The following is a 16,165-nucleotide window of genomic DNA, read 5'->3' as shown; positions in this document are numbered from 1 at the left end:
TTGTTTTTCCATCACCAAACCACGCACCCACTTCTAGGTGCTCTCCCTGGGCCAAGTGAGGGCTGCTGCCATGGTGGTAGGTCGGGAGGAGGCCCTTGCCCAGTATACTCTAGCTTCACTTCAGAACGTAAAAATCTTTCGCCTTTTACTAAGGATATCCGTGGAGAAGAGCAAAACTGAGTTTTGTGGCAATTTTTGCATGCTCCAGCTTGCTGGGGTTTCCTTAATTGGGTTCAACAACAGAATAAAGGAATGGGTGGGTGGGGTTTCGGTGGGAGACTGAACCCTGGGGTTGCTGGGAAGAGGCCCTCATTTGCATATTGTAGCCATGGATGGCCTTCTTCCGGGCAGCGGAACAGGTGATGCTCTGTCAGCAGCATAGAGCTGAGAACAGAGCAGCCTGCGGACGATGGACTGTTGCCGTTTTTGTTTTTCCATCACCAAACCACGCACCCACTTCTAGGTGCTCTCCCTGGGCCAAGTGAGGGCTGCTGCCATGGTGGTAGGTCGGGAGGAGGCCCTTGCCCAGTATACTCTGGCTTCACTTCAGAACGTAAAAATCTTTCGCCTTTTACTAAAGATATCCGTGGAGAGGAGCAAAACTGAGTTTTGTGGCAATTTTTGCATGCTCCAGCTTGCTGGGGTTTCCTTAATTGGGTGGGTGGGGTTTCGGTGGGAGACTGAACCCTGGGGTTGCTGGGAAGAGGCCCTTATTTGCATATTGTAGCCATGGATGGCCTTCTTCCGGGCAGCGGAACAGGTGATGCTCTGTCAGCAGCATAGAGCTGAGAACAGAGCAGCCTGCGGACGATGGGCTGTTGCCGTTTTTGTTTTTCCATCACCAAACCACGCACCCACTTCTAGGTGCTCTCCCTGGGCCAAGTGAGGGCTGCTGCCATGGTGGTAGGTCGGGAGGAGGCCCTTGCCCAGTATACTCTGGCTTCTCTTCAGAACGTAAAAATCTTTCGCCTTTTACTAAAGATTTCCGTGGAGAGGAGCAAAACTGAGTTTTGTGGCAATTTTTGCATGCTCTAGCTTGCTGGGGCTTCCTTAATTGGGTTCAACAACAGAATAAAGGAATGGGTGGGTGGGGTTTCGGTGGGAAACTGAACCCTGGGGTTGCTGGGAAGAGACCCTCATTTGCATATTGTAGCCATGGATGGCCTTCTTCCGGGCAGCGGAACAGGTGATGCTCTGTCAGCACATAGAGCTGAGAACAGAGCAGCCTGCGGACGATGGGCTGTTGCCGTTTTTGTTTTTCCATCACCAAACCACGCACCCACTTCTAGGTGCTCTTCATGGGCCAAGTGAGGGCTGCTGCCATGGTGGTAGGTCGGGAGGAGGCCCTTGCCCAGTATACTCTGGCTTCTCTTCAGAACGTAAAAATCTTTCGCCTTTTACTAAAGATTTCCGTGGAGAGGAGCAAAACTGAGTTTTGTGGCAATTTTTGCATGCTCCAGCTTGCTGGGGCTTCCTTAACTGGGTTCAACAACAGAATAAAGGAATGGGTGGGTGGGGTTTCGGTGGGAGACTGAACCCTGGGGTTGCTGGGAAGAGGCCCTCATTTGCATATTGTAGCCATGGATGGCCTTCTTCCGGGCAGCGGAACAGGTGATGCTCTGTCAGCACATAGAGCTGAGAACAGAGCAGCCTGCGGACGATGGGCTGTTGCCGTTTTTGTTTTTCCATCACCAAACCACGCACCCACTTCTAGGTGCTCTCCCTGGGCCAAGTGAGGGCTGCTGCCATGGTGGTAGGTCGGGAGGAGGCCCTTGCCCAGTATACTCTAGCTTCACTTCAGAACGTAAAAATCTTTCGCCTTTTACTAAGGATATCCGTGGAGAGGAGCAAAACTGAGTTTTGTGGCAATTTTTGCATGCTCCAGCTTGCTGGGGTTTCCTTAATTGGGTTCAACAACAGAATAAAGGAATGGGTGGGTGGGGTTTCGGTGGGAGACTGAACCCTGGGGTTGCTGGGAAGAGGCCCTCATTTGCATATTGTAGCCATGGATGGCCTTCTTCCGGGCAGCGGAACAGGTGATGCTCTGTCAGCAGCATAGAGCTGAGAACAGAGCAGCCTGCGGACGATGGACTGTTGCCGTTTTTGTTTTTCCATCACCAAACCACGCACCCACTTCTAGGTGCTCTCCCTGGGCCAAGTGAGGGCTGCTGCCATGGTGGTAGGTCGGGAGGAGGCCCTTGCCCAGTATACTCTGGCTTCACTTCAGAACGTAAAAATCTTTCGCCTTTTACTAAAGATATCCGTGGAGAGGAGCAAAACTGAGTTTTGTGGCAATTTTTGCATGCTCCAGCTTGCTGGGGTTTCCTTAATTGGGTTCAACAACAGAATAAAGGAATGGGTGGGTGGGGTTTCGGTGGGAGACTGAACCCTGGGGTTGCTGGGAAGAGGCCCTTATTTGCATATTGTAGCCATGGATGGCCTTCTTCCGGGCAGCGGAACAGGTGATGCTCTGTCAGCAGCATAGAGCTGAGAACAGAGCAGCCTGCGGACGATGGGCTGTTGCCGTTTTTGTTTTTCCATCACCAAACCACGCACCCACTTCTAGGTGCTCTCCCTGGGCCAAGTGAGGGCTGCTGCCATGGTGGTAGGTCGGGAGGAGGCCCTTGCCCAGTATACTCTGGCTTCTCTTCAGAACGTAAAAATCTTTCGCCTTTTACTAAAGATTTCCGTGGAGAAGAGCAAAACTGAGTTTTGTGGCAATTTTTGCATGCTCCAGCTTGCAGGGGCTTCCTTAATTGGGTTCAACAACAGAATAAAGGAATGGGTGGGTGGGGTTTCGGTGGGAGACTGAACCCTGGGGTTGCTGGGAAGAGGCCCTCATTTGCATATTGTAGCCATGGATGGCCTTCTTCCGGGCAGCGGAACAGGTGATGCTCTGTCAGCAGCATAGAGCTGAGAACAGATCAGCCTGCGGACGATGGGCTGTTGCCGTTTTTGTTTTTCCATCACCAAACCACGCACCCACTTCTAGGTGCTCTCCCTGGGCCAAGTGAGGGCTGCTGCCATGGTGGTAGGTCGGGAGGAGGCCCTTGCCCAGGATACTCCGGCTTCTCTTCAGAACGTGAAAATCTTTCGCCTTTTACTAAAGATTTCCGTGGAGAGGAGCAAAACTGAGTTTTGTGGCAATTTTTGCATGCTCCAGCTTGCTGGGGCTTCGTTAATTGGGTTCAACAACAGAATAAAGGAATGGGTGGGTGGGGTTTTGGTGGGAGACTGAACCCTGGGGTTGCTGGGAAGAGGCCCTCATTTGCATATTGAAGCCATGGATGGCCTTCTTCCGGGCAGCGGAACAGGTGATGCTCTGTCAGCAGCATAGAGCTGAGAACAGAGCAGCCTGCGGACGATGGGCTGTTGCTGTTTTTGTTTTTCCATCACCAAACCACGCACCCACTTCTTGGTGCTCTCCCTGGGCCAAGTGAAGGCTGCTGCCATGGTGGTAGGTCGGGAGGAGGCCCTTGCCCAGTATACTCTGGCTTCTCTTCAGAACGTAAAAATCTTTCGCATTTTACTAAAGATTTCCGTGGAGAGGAGCAAAACTGAGTTTTGTGGCAATTTTTGCATGTTCCAGCTTGCTGGGGCTTCCTTAATTGGGTTCAACAACAGAATAAAGGAATGGGTGGGTGGGGTTTCGGTGGGAGACTGAACCCTGGGGTTGCTGGGAAGAGGCCCTCATTTGCATATTGTAGCCATGGATGGCCTTCTTCCGGGCAGCGGAACAGGTGATGCTCTGTCAGCAGCATAGAGCTGAGAACAGAGCAGCCTGCGGACGATGGGCTGTTGCCGTTTTTGTTTTTCCATCACCAAACCACGCACCCACTTCTAGGTGCTCTCCCTGGGCCAAGTGAGGGCTGCTGCCATGGTGGTAGGTCGGGAGGAGGCCCTTGCCCAGTATACTCTGGCTTCTCTTCAGAACGTAAAAATCTTTCGCCTTTTACTAAAGATTTCCGTGGAGAGGAGCAAAACTGAGTTTTGTGGCAATTTTTGCATGCTCCAGCTTGCTGGGGCTTCCTTAATTGGGTTCAACAACAGAATAAAGGAATGGGTGGGTGGGGTTTCGGTGGGAAACTGAACCCTGGGGTTGCTGGGAAGAGACCCTCATTTGCATATTGTAGCCATGGATGGCCTTCTTCCGGGCAGCGGAACAGGTGATGCTCTGTCAGCACATAGAGCTGAGAACAGAGCAGCCTGCGGACGATGGGCTGTTGCCGTTTTTGTTTTTCCATCACCAAACCACGCACCCACTTCTAGGTGCTCTCCATGGGCCAAGTGAGGGCTGCTGCCATGGTGGTAGGTCGGGAGGAGGCCCTTGCCCAGTATACTCTGGCTTCTCTTCAGAACGTAAAAATCTTTCGCCTTTTACTAAAGATTTCCGTGGAGAGGAGCAAAACTGAGTTTTGTGGCAATTTTTGCATGCTCCAGCTTGCTGGGGCTTCCTTAACTGGGTTCAACAACAGAATAAAGGAATGGGTGGGTGGGGTTTCGGTGGGAGACTGAACCCTGGGGTTGCTGGGAAGAGGCCCTCATTTGCATATTGTAGCCATGGATGGCCTTCTTCCGGGCAGCGGAACAGGTGATGCTCTGTCAGCACATAGAGCTGAGAACAGAGCAGCCTGCGGACGATGGGCTGTTGCCGTTTTTGTTTTTCCATCACCAAACCACGCACCCACTTCTAGGTGCTCTCCCTGGGCCAAGTGAGGGCTGCTGCCATGGTGGTAGGTCGGGAGGAGGCCCTTGCCCAGTATACTCTAGCTTCACTTCAGAACGTAAAAATCTTTCGCCTTTTACTAAGGATATCCGTGGAGAAGAGCAAAACTGAGTTTTGTGGCAATTTTTGCATGCTCCAGCTTGCTGGGGTTTCCTTAATTGGGTTCAACAACAGAATAAAGGAATGGGTGGGTGGGGTTTCGGTGGGAGACTGAACCCTGGGGTTGCTGGGAAGAGGCCCTCATTTGCATATTGTAGCCATGGATGGCCTTCTTCCGGGCAGCGGAACAGGTGATGCTCTGTCAGCAGCATAGAGCTGAGAACAGAGCAGCCTGCGGACGATGGACTGTTGCCGTTTTTGTTTTTCCATCACCAAACCACGCACCCACTTCTAGGTGCTCTCCCTGGGCCAAGTGAGGGCTGCTGCCATGGTGGTAGGTCGGGAGGAGGCCCTTGCCCAGTATACTCTGGCTTCACTTCAGAACGTAAAAATCTTTCGCCTTTTACTAAAGATATCCGTGGAGAGGAGCAAAACTGAGTTTTGTGGCAATTTTTGCATGCTCCAGCTTGCTGGGGTTTCCTTAATTGGGTTCAACAACAGAATAAAGGAATGGGTGGGTGGGGTTTCGGTGGGAGACTGAACCCTGGGGTTGCTGGGAAGAGGCCCTTATTTGCATATTGTAGCCATGGATGGCCTTCTTCCGGGCAGCGGAACAGGTGATGCTCTGTCAGCAGCATAGAGCTGAGAACAGAGCAGCCTGCGGACGATGGGCTGTTGCCGTTTTTGTTTTTCCATCACCAAACCACGCACCCACTTCTAGGTGCTCTCCCTGGGCCAAGTGAGGGCTGCTGCCATGGTGGTAGGTCGGGAGGAGGCCCTTGCCCAGTATACTCTGGCTTCTCTTCAGAACGTAAAAATCTTTCGCCTTTTACTAAAGATTTCCGTGGAGAGGAGCAAAACTGAGTTTTGTGGCAATTTTTGCATGCTCTAGCTTGCTGGGGCTTCCTTAATTGGGTTCAACAACAGAATAAAGGAATGGGTGGGTGGGGTTTCGGTGGGAAACTGAACCCTGGGGTTGCTGGGAAGAGACCCTCATTTGCATATTGTAGCCATGGATGGCCTTCTTCCGGGCAGCGGAACAGGTGATGCTCTGTCAGCACATAGAGCTGAGAACAGAGCAGCCTGCGGACGATGGGCTGTTGCCGTTTTTGTTTTTCCATCACCAAACCACGCACCCACTTCTAGGTGCTCTTCATGGGCCAAGTGAGGGCTGCTGCCATGGTGGTAGGTCGGGAGGAGGCCCTTGCCCAGTATACTCTGGCTTCTCTTCAGAACGTAAAAATCTTTCGCCTTTTACTAAAGATTTCCGTGGAGAGGAGCAAAACTGAGTTTTGTGGCAATTTTTGCATGCTCCAGCTTGCTGGGGCTTCCTTAACTGGGTTCAACAACAGAATAAAGGAATGGGTGGGTGGGGTTTCGGTGGGAGACTGAACCCTGGGGTTGCTGGGAAGAGGCCCTCATTTCCATATTGTAGCCATGGATGGCCTTCTTCCGGGCAGCGGAACAGGTGATGCTCTGTCAGCACATAGAGCTGAGAACAGAGCAGCCTGCGGACGATGGGCTGTTGCCGTTTTTGTTTTTCCATCACCAAACCACGCACCCACTTCTAGGTGCTCTCCCTGGGCCAAGTGAGGGCTGCTGCCATGGTGGTAGGTCGGGAGGAGGCCCTTGCCCAGTATACTCTAGCTTCACTTCAGAACGTAAAAATCTTTCGCCTTTTACTAAGGATATCCGTGGAGAGGAGCAAAACTGAGTTTTGTGGCAATTTTTGCATGCTCCAGCTTGCTGGGGTTTCCTTAATTGGGTTCAACAACAGAATAAAGGAATGGGTGGGTGGGGTTTCGGTGGGAGACTGAACCCTGGGGTTGCTGGGAAGAGGCCCTCATTTGCATATTGTAGCCATGGATGGCCTTCTTCCGGGCAGCGGAACAGGTGATGCTCTGTCAGCAGCATAGAGCTGAGAACAGAGCAGCCTGCGGACGATGGACTGTTGCCGTTTTTGTTTTTCCATCACCAAACCACGCACCCACTTCTAGGTGCTCTCCCTGGGCCAAGTGAGGGCTGCTGCCATGGTGGTAGGTCGGGAGGAGGCCCTTGCCCAGTATACTCTGGCTTCACTTCAGAACGTAAAAATCTTTCGCCTTTTACTAAAGATATCCGTGGAGAGGAGCAAAACTGAGTTTTGTGGCAATTTTTGCATGCTCCAGCTTGCTGGGGTTTCCTTAATTGGGTTCAACAACAGAATAAAGGAATGGGTGGGTGGGGTTTCGGTGGGAGACTGAACCCTGGGGTTGCTGGGAAGAGGCCCTTATTTGCATATTGTAGCCATGGATGGCCTTCTTCCGGGCAGCGGAACAGGTGATGCTCTGTCAGCAGCATAGAGCTGAGAACAGAGCAGCCTGCGGACGATGGGCTGTTGCCGTTTTTGTTTTTCCATCACCAAACCACGCACCCACTTCTAGGTGCTCTCCCTGGGCCAAGTGAGGGCTGCTGCTATGGTGGTAGGTCGGGAGGAGGCCCTTGCCCAGTATACTCTGGCTTCTCTTCAGAACGTAAAAATCTTTCGCCTTTTACTAAAGATTTCCGTGGAGAGGAGCAAAACTGAGTTTTGTGGCAATTTTTGCATGCTCCAGCTTGCTGGGGCTTCCTTAATTGGGTTCAACAACAGAATAAAGGAATGGGTGGGTGGGGTTTTGGTGGGAGACTGAACCCTGGGGTTGCTGGGAAGAGGCCCTCATTTGCATATTGAAGCCATGGATGGCCTTCTTCCGGGCAGCGGAACAGGTGATGCTCTGTCAGCAGCATAGAGCTGAGAACAGAGCAGCCTGCGGACGATGGGCTGTTGCCGTTTTTGTTTTTCCATCACCAAACCACGCACCCACTTCTAGGTGCTCTCCCTGGGCCAAATGAAGGCTGCTGCCATGGTGGTAGGTCGGGAGGAGGCCCTTTGCCCAGTATACTCTGGCTTCTCTTCAGAACGTAAAAATCTTTCGCCTTTTACTAAAGATTTCCGTGGAGAGGAGCAAAACTGAGTTTTGTGGCAATTTTTGCATGCTCCAGCTTGCTGGGGCTTCCTTAATTGGGTTCAACAACAGAATAAAGGAATGGGTGGGTGGGGTTTTGGTGGGAGACTGAACCCTGGGGTTGCTGGGAAGAGGCCCTCATTTGCATATTGAAGCCATGGATGGCCTTCTTCCGGGCAGCGGAACAGGTGATGCTCTGTCAGCAGCATAGAGCTGAGAACAGAGCAGCCTGCGGACGATGGGCTGTTGCCGTTTTTGTTTTTCCATCACCAAACCACGCACCCACTTCTAGGTGCTCTCCCTGGGCCAAGTGAAGGCTGCTGCCATGGTGGTAGGTCGGGAGGAGGCCCTTTGCCCAGTATACTCTGGCTTCTCTTCAGAACGTAAAAATCTTTTGCCTTTTACTAAAGATTTCCGTGGAGAGGAGCAAAACTGAGTTTTGTGGCAATTTTTGCATGCTCCAGCTTGCTGGGGCTTCCTTAATTGGGTTCAACAACAGAATAAAGGAATGGGTGGGTGGGGTTTCGGTGGGAGACTGAACCCTGTGGTTGCTGGGAAGAGGCCCTCATTTGCATATTGTAGCCATGGATGGCCTTCTTCCGGGCAGCGGAACAGTTGATGCTCTGTCAGCAGCATAGAGCTGAGAACAGAGCAGCCTGCGGACGATGGGCTGTTGCCGTTTTTGTTTTTCCATCACCAAACCACGCACCCACTTCTAGGTGCTCTCCCTGGGCCAAGTGAGGGCTGCTGCCATGGTGGTAGGTCGGGAGGAGGCCCTTGCCCATTATACTCTGGCTTCTCTTCAGAACGTAAAAATCTTTCGCCTTTTACTAAAGATTTCCGTGGAGAGGAGCAAAACTGAGTTTTGTGGCAATTTTTGCATGCTCCAGCTTGCTGGGGCTTCCTTAACTGGGTTCAACAACAGAATAAAGGAATGGGTGGGTGGGGTTTCGGTGGGAGACTGAACCCTGGGGTTGCTGGGAAGAGGCCCTCATTTGCATATTGTAGCCATGGATGGCCTTCTTCCGGGCAGCGGAACAGGTGATGCTCTGTCAGCACATAGAGCTGAGAACAGAGCAGCCTGCGGACGATGGGCTGTTGCCGTTTTTGTTTTTCCATCACCAAACCACGCACCCACTTCTAGGTGCTCTCCCTGGGCCAAGTGAGGGCTGCTGCCATGGTGGTAGGTCGGGAGGAGGCCCTTGCCCAGTACACTCTGGCTTCACTTCAGAACGTAAAAATCTTTCGCCTTTTACTAAAGATATCCGTGGAGAGGAGCAAAACTGAGTTTTGTGGCAATTTTTGCATGCTCCAGCTTGCTGGGGTTTCCTTAATTGGGTTCAACAACAGAATAAAGGAATGGGTGGGTGGGGTTTTGGTGGGAGACTGAACCCTGGGGTTGCTGGGAAGAGGCCCTCATTTGCATATTGAAGCCATGGATGGCCTTCTTCCGGGCAGCGGAACAGGTGATGCTCTGTCAGCAGCATAGAGCTGAGAACAGAGCAGCCTGCGGACGATGGGCTGTTGCCGTTTTTGTTTTTCCATCACCAAACCACGCACCCACTTCTAGGTGCTCTCCCTGGGCCAAGTGAAGGCTGCTGCCATGGTGGTAGGTCGGGAGGAGGCCCTTGCCCAGTATACTCTGGCTTCTCTTCAGAACGTAAAAATCTTTCGCCTTTTACTAAAGATTTCCGTGGAGAGGAGCAAAACTGAGTTTTGTGGCAATTTTTGCATGCTCCAGCTTGCTGGGGCTTCCTTAATTGGGTTCAACAACAGAATAAAGGAATGGGTGGGTGGGGTTTCGGTGGGAGACTGAACCCTGTGGTTGCTGGGAAGAGGCCCTCATTTGCATATTGTAGCCATGGATGGCCTTCTTCCGGGCAGCGGAACAGGTGATGCTCTGTCAGCAGCATAGAGCTGAGAACAGAGCAGCCTGCGGACGATGGGCTGTTGCCGTTTTTGTTTTTCCATCACCAAACCACGCACCCACTTCTAGGTGCTCTCCCTGGGCCAAGTGAGGGCTGCTGCCATGGTGGTAGGTCGGGAGGAGGCCCTTGCCCAGTATACTCTGGCTTCTCTTCAGAACGTAAAAATCTTTCGCCTTTTACTAAAGATTTCCGTGGAGAGGAGCAAAACTGAGTTTTGTGGCAATTTTTGCATGCTCCAGCTTGCTGGGGCTTCCTTAATTGGGTTCAACAACAGAATAAAGGAATGGGTGGGTGGGGTTTTGGTGGGAGACTGAACCCTGGGGTTGCTGGGAAGAGGCCCTCATTTGCATATTGAAGCCATGGATGGCCTTCTTCCGGGCAGCGGAACAGGTGATGCTCTGTCAGCAGCATAGAGCTGAGAACAGAGCAGCCTGCGGACGATGGGCTGTTGCCGTTTTTGTTTTTCCATCACCAAACCACGCACCCACTTCTAGGTGCTCTCCCTGGGCCAAGTGAAGGCTGCTGCCATGGTGGTAGGTCGGGAGGAGGCCCTTTGCCCAGTATACTCTGGCTTCTCTTCAGAACGTAAAAATCTTTCGCCTTTTACTAAAGATTTCCGTGGAGAGGAGCAAAACTGAGTTTTGTGGCAATTTTTGCATGCTCCAGCTTGCTGGGGCTTCCTTAATTGGGTTCAACAACAGAATAAAGGAATGGGTGGGTGGGGTTTCGGTGGGAGACTGAACCCTGTGGTTGCTGGGAAGAGGCCCTCATTTGCATATTGTAGCCATGGATGGCCTTCTTCCGGGCAGCGGAACAGTTGATGCTCTGTCAGCAGCATAGAGCTGAGAACAGAGCAGCCTGCGGACGATGGGCTGTTGCCGTTTTTGTTTTTCCATCACCAAACCACGCACCCACTTCTAGGTGCTCTCCCTGGGCCAAGTGAGGGCTGCTGCCATGGTGGTAGGTCGGGAGGAGGCCCTTGCCCATTATACTCTGGCTTCTCTTCAGAACGTAAAAATCTTTCGCCTTTTACTAAAGATTTCCGTGGAGAGGAGCAAAACTGAGTTTTGTGGCAATTTTTGCATGCTCCAGCTTGCTGGGGCTTCCTTAACTGGGTTCAACAACAGAATAAAGGAATGGGTGGGTGGGGTTTCGGTGGGAGACTGAACCCTGGGGTTGCTGGGAAGAGGCCCTCATTTGCATATTGTAGCCATGGATGGCCTTCTTCCGGGCAGCGGAACAGGTGATGCTCTGTCAGCAGCATAGAGCTGAGAACAGAGCAGCCTGCGGACGATGGGCTGTTGCCGTTTTTGTTTTTCCATCACCAAACCACGCACCCACTTCTAGGTGCTCTCCCTGGGCCAAGTGAGGGCTGCTGCCATGGTGGTAGGTCGGGAGGAGGCCCTTGCCCAGTATACTCTGGTTTCTCTTCAGAACGTAAAAATCTTTCGCCTTTTACTAAAGATTTCCGTGGAGAGGAGCAAAACTGAGTTTTGTGGCAATTTTTGCATGCTCCAGCTTCCTGGGGCTTCCTTAATTGGGTTCCACAACAGAATAAAGGAATGGGTGGGTGGGGTTTTGGTGGGAGACTGAACCCTGGGGTTGCTGGGAAGAGGCCCTCATTTGCATATTGAAGCCATGGATGGCCTTCTTCCGGGCAGCGGAACAGGTGATGCTCTGTCAGCAGCATAGAGCTGAGAACAGAGCAGCCTGCGGACGATGGGCTGTTGCCGTTTTTGTTTTTCCATCACCAAACCACGCACCCACTTCTAGGTGCTCTCCCTGGGCCAAGTGAAGGCTGCTGCCATGGTGGTAGGTCGGGAGGAGGCCCTTGCCCAGTATACTCTGGCTTCTCTTCAGAACGTAAAAATCTTTCGCCTTTTACTAAAGATTTCCGTGGAGAAGAGCAAAACTGAGTTTTGTGGCAATTTTTGCATGCTCCAGCTTGCTGGGGCTTCCTTAATTGGGTTCAACAACAGAATAAAGGAATGGGTGGGTGGGGTTTCGGTGGGAGACTGAACCCTGGGGTTGCTGGGAAGAGGCCCTCATTTGCATATTGTAGCCATGGATGGCCTTCTTCCGGGCAGCGGAACAGGTGATGCTCTGTCAGCAGCATAGAGCTGAGAACAGAGCAGCCTGCGGACGATGGGCTGTTGCCGTTTTTGTTTTTCCATCACCAAACCACGCACCCACTTCTAGGTGCTCTCCCTGGGCCAAGTGAGGGCTGCTGCCATGGTGGTAGGTCGGGAGGAGGCCCTTGCCCAGTATACTCTGGCTTCTCTTCAGAACGTAAAAATCTTTTGCCTTTTACTAAAGATTTCCGTGGAGAGGAGCAAAACTGAGTTTTGTGGCAATTTTTGCATGCTCCAGCTTCCTGGGGCTTCCTTAATTGGGTTCAACAACAGAATAAAGGAATGGGTGGGTGGGGTTTCGGTGGGAGACTGAACCCTGTGGTTGCTGGGAAGAGGCCCTCATTTGCATATTGTAGCCATGGATGGCCTTCTTCCGGGCAGCGGAACAGGTGATGCTCTGTCAGCAGCATAGAGCTGAGAACAGAGCAGCCTGCGGACGATGGGCTGTTGCCGTTTTTGTTTTTCCATCACCAAACCACGCACCCACTTCTAGGTGCTCTCCCTGGGCCAAGTGAGGGCTGCTGCCATGGTGGTAGGTCGGGAGGAGGCCCTTGCCCAGTATACTCTAGTTTCTCTTCAGAACGTAAAAATCTTTCGCCTTTTACTAAAGATTTCCGTGGAGAGGAGCAAAACTGAGTTTTGTGGCAATTTTTGCATGCTCCAGCTTCCTGGGGCTTCCTTAATTGGGTTCAACAACAGAATAAAGGAATGGGTGGGTGGGGTTTCGGTGGGAGACTGAACCCTGGGGTTGCTGGGAAGAGGCCCTCATTTGCATATTGTAGCCATGGATGGCCTTCTTCCGGGCAGCGGAACAGGTGATGCTCTGTCAGCAGCATAGAGCTGAGAACAGAGCAGCCTGCGGACGATGGGCTGTTGCCGTTTTTGTTTTTCCATCACCAAACCACGCACCCACTTCTAGGTGCTCTCCCTGGGCCAAATGAGGGCTGCTGCCATGGTGGTAGGTCGGGAGGAGGCCCTTGCCCAGTATACTCTGGCTTCTCCTCAGAACGTAAAAATCTTTCGCCTTTTACTAAAGATTTCCGTGGAGAGGAGCAAAACTGAGTTTTGTGGCAATTTTTGCATGCTCCAGCTTGCTGGGGCTTCCTTAACTGGGTTCAACAACAGAATAAAGGAATGGGTGGGTGGGGTTTCGGTGGGAGACTGAACCCTGGGGTTGCTGGGAAGAGGCCCTCATTTGCATATTGTAGCCATGGATGGCCTTCTTCCGGGCAGCGGAACAGGTGATGCTCTGTCAGCACATAGAGCTGAGAACAGAACAGCCTGCGGACGATGGGCTGTTGCCGTTTTTGTTTTTCCATCACCAAACCACGCACCCACTTCTAGGTGCTCTCCCTGGGCCAAGTGAGGGCTGCTGCCATGGTGGTAGGTCGGGAGGAGGCCCTTGCCCAGTATACTCTGGCTTCACTTCAGAACGTAAAAATCTTTCGCCTTTTACTAAAGATATCCGTGGAGAGGAGCAAAACTGAGTTTTGTGGCAATTTTTGCATGCTCCAGCTTGCTGGGGTTTCCTTAATTGGGTTCAACAACAGAATAAAGGAATGGGTGGGTGGGGTTTCGGTGGGAGACTGAACCCTGGGGTTGCTGGGAAGAGGCCCTTATTTGCATATTGTAGCCATGGATGGCCTTCTTCCGGGCAGCGGAACAGGTGATGCTCTGTCAGCAGCATAGAGCTGAGAACAGAGCAGCCTGCGGACGATGGGCTGTTGCCGTTTTTGTTTTTCCATCACCAAACCACGCACCCACTTCTAGGTGCTCTCCCTAGGCCAAGTGAGGGCTGCTGCCATGGTGGTAGGTCGGGAGGAGGCCCTTGCCCAGTATACTCTGACTTCTCTTCAGAACGTAAAAATCTTTCGCCTTTTACTAAAGATTTCCGTGGAGAGGAGCAAAACTGAGTTTTGTGGCAATTTTTGCATGCTCCAGCTTGCAGGGGCTTCCTTAATTGGGTTCAACAACAGAATAAAGGAATGGGTGGGTGGGGTTTCGGTGGGAGACTGAACCCTGGGGTTGCTGGGAAGAGGCTTTCATTTGCATATTGTAGCCATGGATGGCCTTCTTCCGGGCAGCGGAACAGGTGATGCTCTGTCAGCAGCATAGAGCTGAGAACAGAGCAGCCTGCGGACGATGGGCTGTTGCCGTTTTTGTTTTTCCATCACCAAACCACGCACCCACTTCTAGGTGCTCTCCCTGGGCCAAGTGAAGGCTGCTGCCATGGTGGTAGGTCGGGAGGAGGCCCTTGCCCAGTATGCTCTGGCTTCTCTTCAGAACGTAAAAATCTTTCGCCTTTTACTAAAGATTTCCGTGGAGAGGAGCAAAACTGAGTTTTGTGGCAATTTTTGCATGCTCCAGCTTGCTGGGGCTTCCTTAATTGGGTTCAACAACAGAATAAAGGAATGGGTGGGTGGGGTTTCGGTGGGAGACTGAACCCTGTGGTTGCTGGGAAGAGGCCCTCATTTGCATATTGTAGCCATGGATGGCCTTCTTCCGGGCAGCGGAACAGGTGATGCTCTGTCAGCAGCATAGAGCTGAGAACAGAGCAGCCTGCGGACGATGGGCTGTTGCCGTTTTTGTTTTTCCATCACCAAACCACGCACCCACTTCTAGGTGCTCTCCCTGGGCCAAGTGAGGGCTGCTGCCATGGTGGTAGGTCGGGAGGAGGCCCTTGCCCAGTATACTCTGGTTTCTCTTCAGAACGTAAAAATCTTTCGCCTTTTACTAAAGATTTCCGTGGAGAGGAGCAAAACTGAGTTTTGTGGCAATTTTTGCATGCTCCAGCTTCCTGGGGCTTCCTTAATTGGGTTCAACAACAGAATAAAGGAATGGGTGGGTGGGGTTTCGGTGGGAGACTGAACCCTGTGGTTGCTGGGAAGAGGCCCTCATTTGCATATTGTAGCCATGGATGGCCTTCTTCCGGGCAGCGGAACAGGTGATGCTCTGTCAGCAGCATAGAGCTGAGAACAGAGCAGCCTGCGGACGATGGGCTGTTGCCGTTTTTGTTTTTCCATCACCAAACCACGCACCCACTTCTAGGTGCTCTCCCTGGGCCAAGTGAGGGCTGCTGCCATGGTGGTAGGTCGGGAGGAGGCCCTTGCCCAGTATACTCTGGCTTCTCTTCAGAACGTAAAAATCTTTTGCCTTTTACTAAAGATTTCCGTGGAGAGGAGCAAAACTGAGTTTTGTGGCAATTTTTGCATGCTCCAGCTTCCTGGGGCTTCCTTAATTGGGTTCAACAACAGAATAAAGGAATGGGTGGGTGGGGTTTCGGTGGGAGACTGAACCCTGTGGTTGCTGGGAAGAGGCCCTCATTTGCATATTGTAGCCATGGATGGCCTTCTTCCGGGCAGCGGAACAGGTGATGCTCTGTCAGCAGCATAGAGCTGAGAACAGAGCAGCCTGCGGACGATGGGCTGTTGCCGTTTTTGTTTTTCCATCACCAAACCACGCACCCACTTCTAGGTGCTCTCCCTGGGCCAAGTGAGGGCTGCTGCCATGGTGGTAGGTCGGGAGGAGGCCCTTGCCCAGTATACTCTAGTTTCTCTTCAGAACGTAAAAATCTTTCGCCTTTTACTAAAGATTTCCGTGGAGAGGAGCAAAACTGAGTTTTGTGGCAATTTTTGCATGCTCCAGCTTCCTGGGGCTTCCTTAATTGGGTTCAACAACAGAATAAAGGAATGGGTGGGTGGGGTTTCGGTGGGAGACTGAACCCTGGGGTTGCTGGGAAGAGGCCCTCATTTGCATATTGTAGCCATGGATGGCCTTCTTCCGGGCAGCGGAACAGGTGATGCTCTGTCAGCAGCATAGAGCTGAGAACAGAGCAGCCTGCGGACGATGGGCTGTTGCCGTTTTTGTTTTTCCATCACCAAACCACGCACCCACTTCTAGGTGCTCTCCCTGGGCCAAATGAGGGCTGCTGCCATGGTGGTAGGTCGGGAGGAGGCCCTTGCCCAGTATACTCTGGCTTCTCCTCAGAACGTAAAAATCTTTCGCCTTTTACTAAAGATTTCCGTGGAGAGGAGCAAAACTGAGTTTTGTGGCAATTTTTGCATGCTCCAGCTTGCTGGGGCTTCCTTAACTGGGTTCAACAACAGAATAAAGGAATGGGTGGGTGGGGTTTCGGTGGGAGACTGAATCCTGGGGTTGCTGGGAAGAGGCCCTCATTTGCATATTGTAGCCATGGATGGCCTTCTTCCGGAGAGCGGAACAGGTGATGCTCTGTCAGCACATAGAGCTGAGAACAGAACAGCCTGCGGACGATGGGCTGTTGCCGTTTTTGTTTTT

The 16,165-nt window shown here is 52.1% G+C and overlaps 38 non-coding genes across 38 annotated transcripts; all 38 read left to right on the top strand.

Moving 5' to 3' along the window:
- The first annotated feature begins 104 nt into the window (after positions 1 to 104).
- LOC143810725 (U5 spliceosomal RNA) lies at positions 105 to 220 on the top strand. The gene has a single exon (XR_013223159.1). It is a non-coding gene; the product is annotated as a U5 spliceosomal RNA (small nuclear RNA).
- Positions 221 to 530: 310 nt separating this feature from the next.
- On the top strand, positions 531 to 646 carry LOC143810533 (U5 spliceosomal RNA). Its single transcript, XR_013222984.1, has one exon. It is a non-coding gene; the product is annotated as a U5 spliceosomal RNA (small nuclear RNA).
- Positions 647 to 931: 285 nt separating this feature from the next.
- Positions 932 to 1,047, top strand: LOC143811230 (U5 spliceosomal RNA). The gene has a single exon (XR_013223516.1). It is a non-coding gene; the product is annotated as a U5 spliceosomal RNA (small nuclear RNA).
- Positions 1,048 to 1,356: 309 nt separating this feature from the next.
- On the top strand, positions 1,357 to 1,472 carry LOC143811006 (U5 spliceosomal RNA). The gene has a single exon (XR_013223296.1). It is a non-coding gene; the product is annotated as a U5 spliceosomal RNA (small nuclear RNA).
- Positions 1,473 to 1,781: 309 nt separating this feature from the next.
- On the top strand, positions 1,782 to 1,897 carry LOC143810700 (U5 spliceosomal RNA). The gene has a single exon (XR_013223136.1). It is a non-coding gene; the product is annotated as a U5 spliceosomal RNA (small nuclear RNA).
- A 310-nt stretch (positions 1,898 to 2,207) lies between these two features.
- Positions 2,208 to 2,323, top strand: LOC143810532 (U5 spliceosomal RNA). Its single transcript, XR_013222983.1, has one exon. It is a non-coding gene; the product is annotated as a U5 spliceosomal RNA (small nuclear RNA).
- Positions 2,324 to 2,633: 310 nt separating this feature from the next.
- LOC143810496 (U5 spliceosomal RNA) lies at positions 2,634 to 2,749 on the top strand. Its single transcript, XR_013222948.1, has one exon. It is a non-coding gene; the product is annotated as a U5 spliceosomal RNA (small nuclear RNA).
- Positions 2,750 to 3,059: 310 nt separating this feature from the next.
- Positions 3,060 to 3,175, top strand: LOC143810413 (U5 spliceosomal RNA). Its single transcript, XR_013222868.1, has one exon. It is a non-coding gene; the product is annotated as a U5 spliceosomal RNA (small nuclear RNA).
- Positions 3,176 to 3,485: 310 nt separating this feature from the next.
- Positions 3,486 to 3,601, top strand: LOC143810462 (U5 spliceosomal RNA). Its single transcript, XR_013222916.1, has one exon. It is a non-coding gene; the product is annotated as a U5 spliceosomal RNA (small nuclear RNA).
- Positions 3,602 to 3,911: 310 nt separating this feature from the next.
- On the top strand, positions 3,912 to 4,027 carry LOC143811005 (U5 spliceosomal RNA). Its single transcript, XR_013223295.1, has one exon. It is a non-coding gene; the product is annotated as a U5 spliceosomal RNA (small nuclear RNA).
- A 309-nt stretch (positions 4,028 to 4,336) lies between these two features.
- Positions 4,337 to 4,452, top strand: LOC143811004 (U5 spliceosomal RNA). The gene has a single exon (XR_013223294.1). It is a non-coding gene; the product is annotated as a U5 spliceosomal RNA (small nuclear RNA).
- A 309-nt stretch (positions 4,453 to 4,761) lies between these two features.
- Positions 4,762 to 4,877, top strand: LOC143810724 (U5 spliceosomal RNA). The gene has a single exon (XR_013223158.1). It is a non-coding gene; the product is annotated as a U5 spliceosomal RNA (small nuclear RNA).
- Positions 4,878 to 5,187: 310 nt separating this feature from the next.
- Positions 5,188 to 5,303, top strand: LOC143810531 (U5 spliceosomal RNA). Its single transcript, XR_013222982.1, has one exon. It is a non-coding gene; the product is annotated as a U5 spliceosomal RNA (small nuclear RNA).
- A 310-nt stretch (positions 5,304 to 5,613) lies between these two features.
- Positions 5,614 to 5,729, top strand: LOC143811229 (U5 spliceosomal RNA). The gene has a single exon (XR_013223515.1). It is a non-coding gene; the product is annotated as a U5 spliceosomal RNA (small nuclear RNA).
- A 309-nt stretch (positions 5,730 to 6,038) lies between these two features.
- LOC143811003 (U5 spliceosomal RNA) lies at positions 6,039 to 6,154 on the top strand. The gene has a single exon (XR_013223293.1). It is a non-coding gene; the product is annotated as a U5 spliceosomal RNA (small nuclear RNA).
- A 309-nt stretch (positions 6,155 to 6,463) lies between these two features.
- LOC143810699 (U5 spliceosomal RNA) lies at positions 6,464 to 6,579 on the top strand. The gene has a single exon (XR_013223135.1). It is a non-coding gene; the product is annotated as a U5 spliceosomal RNA (small nuclear RNA).
- A 310-nt stretch (positions 6,580 to 6,889) lies between these two features.
- On the top strand, positions 6,890 to 7,005 carry LOC143810530 (U5 spliceosomal RNA). The gene has a single exon (XR_013222981.1). It is a non-coding gene; the product is annotated as a U5 spliceosomal RNA (small nuclear RNA).
- A 310-nt stretch (positions 7,006 to 7,315) lies between these two features.
- LOC143811002 (U5 spliceosomal RNA) lies at positions 7,316 to 7,431 on the top strand. Its single transcript, XR_013223292.1, has one exon. It is a non-coding gene; the product is annotated as a U5 spliceosomal RNA (small nuclear RNA).
- A 311-nt stretch (positions 7,432 to 7,742) lies between these two features.
- LOC143811000 (U5 spliceosomal RNA) lies at positions 7,743 to 7,858 on the top strand. Its single transcript, XR_013223291.1, has one exon. It is a non-coding gene; the product is annotated as a U5 spliceosomal RNA (small nuclear RNA).
- Positions 7,859 to 8,169: 311 nt separating this feature from the next.
- On the top strand, positions 8,170 to 8,285 carry LOC143811163 (U5 spliceosomal RNA). Its single transcript, XR_013223450.1, has one exon. It is a non-coding gene; the product is annotated as a U5 spliceosomal RNA (small nuclear RNA).
- A 310-nt stretch (positions 8,286 to 8,595) lies between these two features.
- On the top strand, positions 8,596 to 8,711 carry LOC143810999 (U5 spliceosomal RNA). The gene has a single exon (XR_013223290.1). It is a non-coding gene; the product is annotated as a U5 spliceosomal RNA (small nuclear RNA).
- Positions 8,712 to 9,020: 309 nt separating this feature from the next.
- On the top strand, positions 9,021 to 9,136 carry LOC143810598 (U5 spliceosomal RNA). The gene has a single exon (XR_013223048.1). It is a non-coding gene; the product is annotated as a U5 spliceosomal RNA (small nuclear RNA).
- Positions 9,137 to 9,446: 310 nt separating this feature from the next.
- LOC143810998 (U5 spliceosomal RNA) lies at positions 9,447 to 9,562 on the top strand. The gene has a single exon (XR_013223289.1). It is a non-coding gene; the product is annotated as a U5 spliceosomal RNA (small nuclear RNA).
- Positions 9,563 to 9,872: 310 nt separating this feature from the next.
- LOC143810997 (U5 spliceosomal RNA) lies at positions 9,873 to 9,988 on the top strand. The gene has a single exon (XR_013223288.1). It is a non-coding gene; the product is annotated as a U5 spliceosomal RNA (small nuclear RNA).
- A 311-nt stretch (positions 9,989 to 10,299) lies between these two features.
- On the top strand, positions 10,300 to 10,415 carry LOC143810996 (U5 spliceosomal RNA). Its single transcript, XR_013223287.1, has one exon. It is a non-coding gene; the product is annotated as a U5 spliceosomal RNA (small nuclear RNA).
- A 310-nt stretch (positions 10,416 to 10,725) lies between these two features.
- Positions 10,726 to 10,841, top strand: LOC143810994 (U5 spliceosomal RNA). The gene has a single exon (XR_013223286.1). It is a non-coding gene; the product is annotated as a U5 spliceosomal RNA (small nuclear RNA).
- Positions 10,842 to 11,151: 310 nt separating this feature from the next.
- Positions 11,152 to 11,267, top strand: LOC143811262 (U5 spliceosomal RNA). The gene has a single exon (XR_013223547.1). It is a non-coding gene; the product is annotated as a U5 spliceosomal RNA (small nuclear RNA).
- Positions 11,268 to 11,577: 310 nt separating this feature from the next.
- LOC143810436 (U5 spliceosomal RNA) lies at positions 11,578 to 11,693 on the top strand. Its single transcript, XR_013222891.1, has one exon. It is a non-coding gene; the product is annotated as a U5 spliceosomal RNA (small nuclear RNA).
- Positions 11,694 to 12,003: 310 nt separating this feature from the next.
- LOC143811200 (U5 spliceosomal RNA) lies at positions 12,004 to 12,119 on the top strand. Its single transcript, XR_013223487.1, has one exon. It is a non-coding gene; the product is annotated as a U5 spliceosomal RNA (small nuclear RNA).
- A 310-nt stretch (positions 12,120 to 12,429) lies between these two features.
- On the top strand, positions 12,430 to 12,545 carry LOC143810390 (U5 spliceosomal RNA). The gene has a single exon (XR_013222846.1). It is a non-coding gene; the product is annotated as a U5 spliceosomal RNA (small nuclear RNA).
- Positions 12,546 to 12,855: 310 nt separating this feature from the next.
- Positions 12,856 to 12,971, top strand: LOC143810278 (U5 spliceosomal RNA). Its single transcript, XR_013222738.1, has one exon. It is a non-coding gene; the product is annotated as a U5 spliceosomal RNA (small nuclear RNA).
- Positions 12,972 to 13,280: 309 nt separating this feature from the next.
- Positions 13,281 to 13,396, top strand: LOC143810529 (U5 spliceosomal RNA). The gene has a single exon (XR_013222980.1). It is a non-coding gene; the product is annotated as a U5 spliceosomal RNA (small nuclear RNA).
- Positions 13,397 to 13,706: 310 nt separating this feature from the next.
- On the top strand, positions 13,707 to 13,822 carry LOC143810469 (U5 spliceosomal RNA). Its single transcript, XR_013222922.1, has one exon. It is a non-coding gene; the product is annotated as a U5 spliceosomal RNA (small nuclear RNA).
- A 310-nt stretch (positions 13,823 to 14,132) lies between these two features.
- Positions 14,133 to 14,248, top strand: LOC143811277 (U5 spliceosomal RNA). Its single transcript, XR_013223563.1, has one exon. It is a non-coding gene; the product is annotated as a U5 spliceosomal RNA (small nuclear RNA).
- A 310-nt stretch (positions 14,249 to 14,558) lies between these two features.
- On the top strand, positions 14,559 to 14,674 carry LOC143811261 (U5 spliceosomal RNA). Its single transcript, XR_013223546.1, has one exon. It is a non-coding gene; the product is annotated as a U5 spliceosomal RNA (small nuclear RNA).
- Positions 14,675 to 14,984: 310 nt separating this feature from the next.
- Positions 14,985 to 15,100, top strand: LOC143811199 (U5 spliceosomal RNA). Its single transcript, XR_013223486.1, has one exon. It is a non-coding gene; the product is annotated as a U5 spliceosomal RNA (small nuclear RNA).
- A 310-nt stretch (positions 15,101 to 15,410) lies between these two features.
- On the top strand, positions 15,411 to 15,526 carry LOC143810389 (U5 spliceosomal RNA). Its single transcript, XR_013222845.1, has one exon. It is a non-coding gene; the product is annotated as a U5 spliceosomal RNA (small nuclear RNA).
- Positions 15,527 to 15,836: 310 nt separating this feature from the next.
- Positions 15,837 to 15,952, top strand: LOC143810277 (U5 spliceosomal RNA). Its single transcript, XR_013222737.1, has one exon. It is a non-coding gene; the product is annotated as a U5 spliceosomal RNA (small nuclear RNA).
- Positions 15,953 to 16,165: the final 213 nt, after the last annotated feature.

This window comes from Ranitomeya variabilis, chromosome 2 (genome assembly GCF_051348905.1).
Source record: "Ranitomeya variabilis isolate aRanVar5 chromosome 2, aRanVar5.hap1, whole genome shotgun sequence".
In the NCBI taxonomy this organism is placed as follows: domain Eukaryota; kingdom Metazoa; phylum Chordata; class Amphibia; order Anura; family Dendrobatidae; genus Ranitomeya; species Ranitomeya variabilis.
The sequence above is the reverse complement of the archived record's forward strand: the minus strand, read 5'-3'. Positions and strand labels throughout refer to the sequence as shown.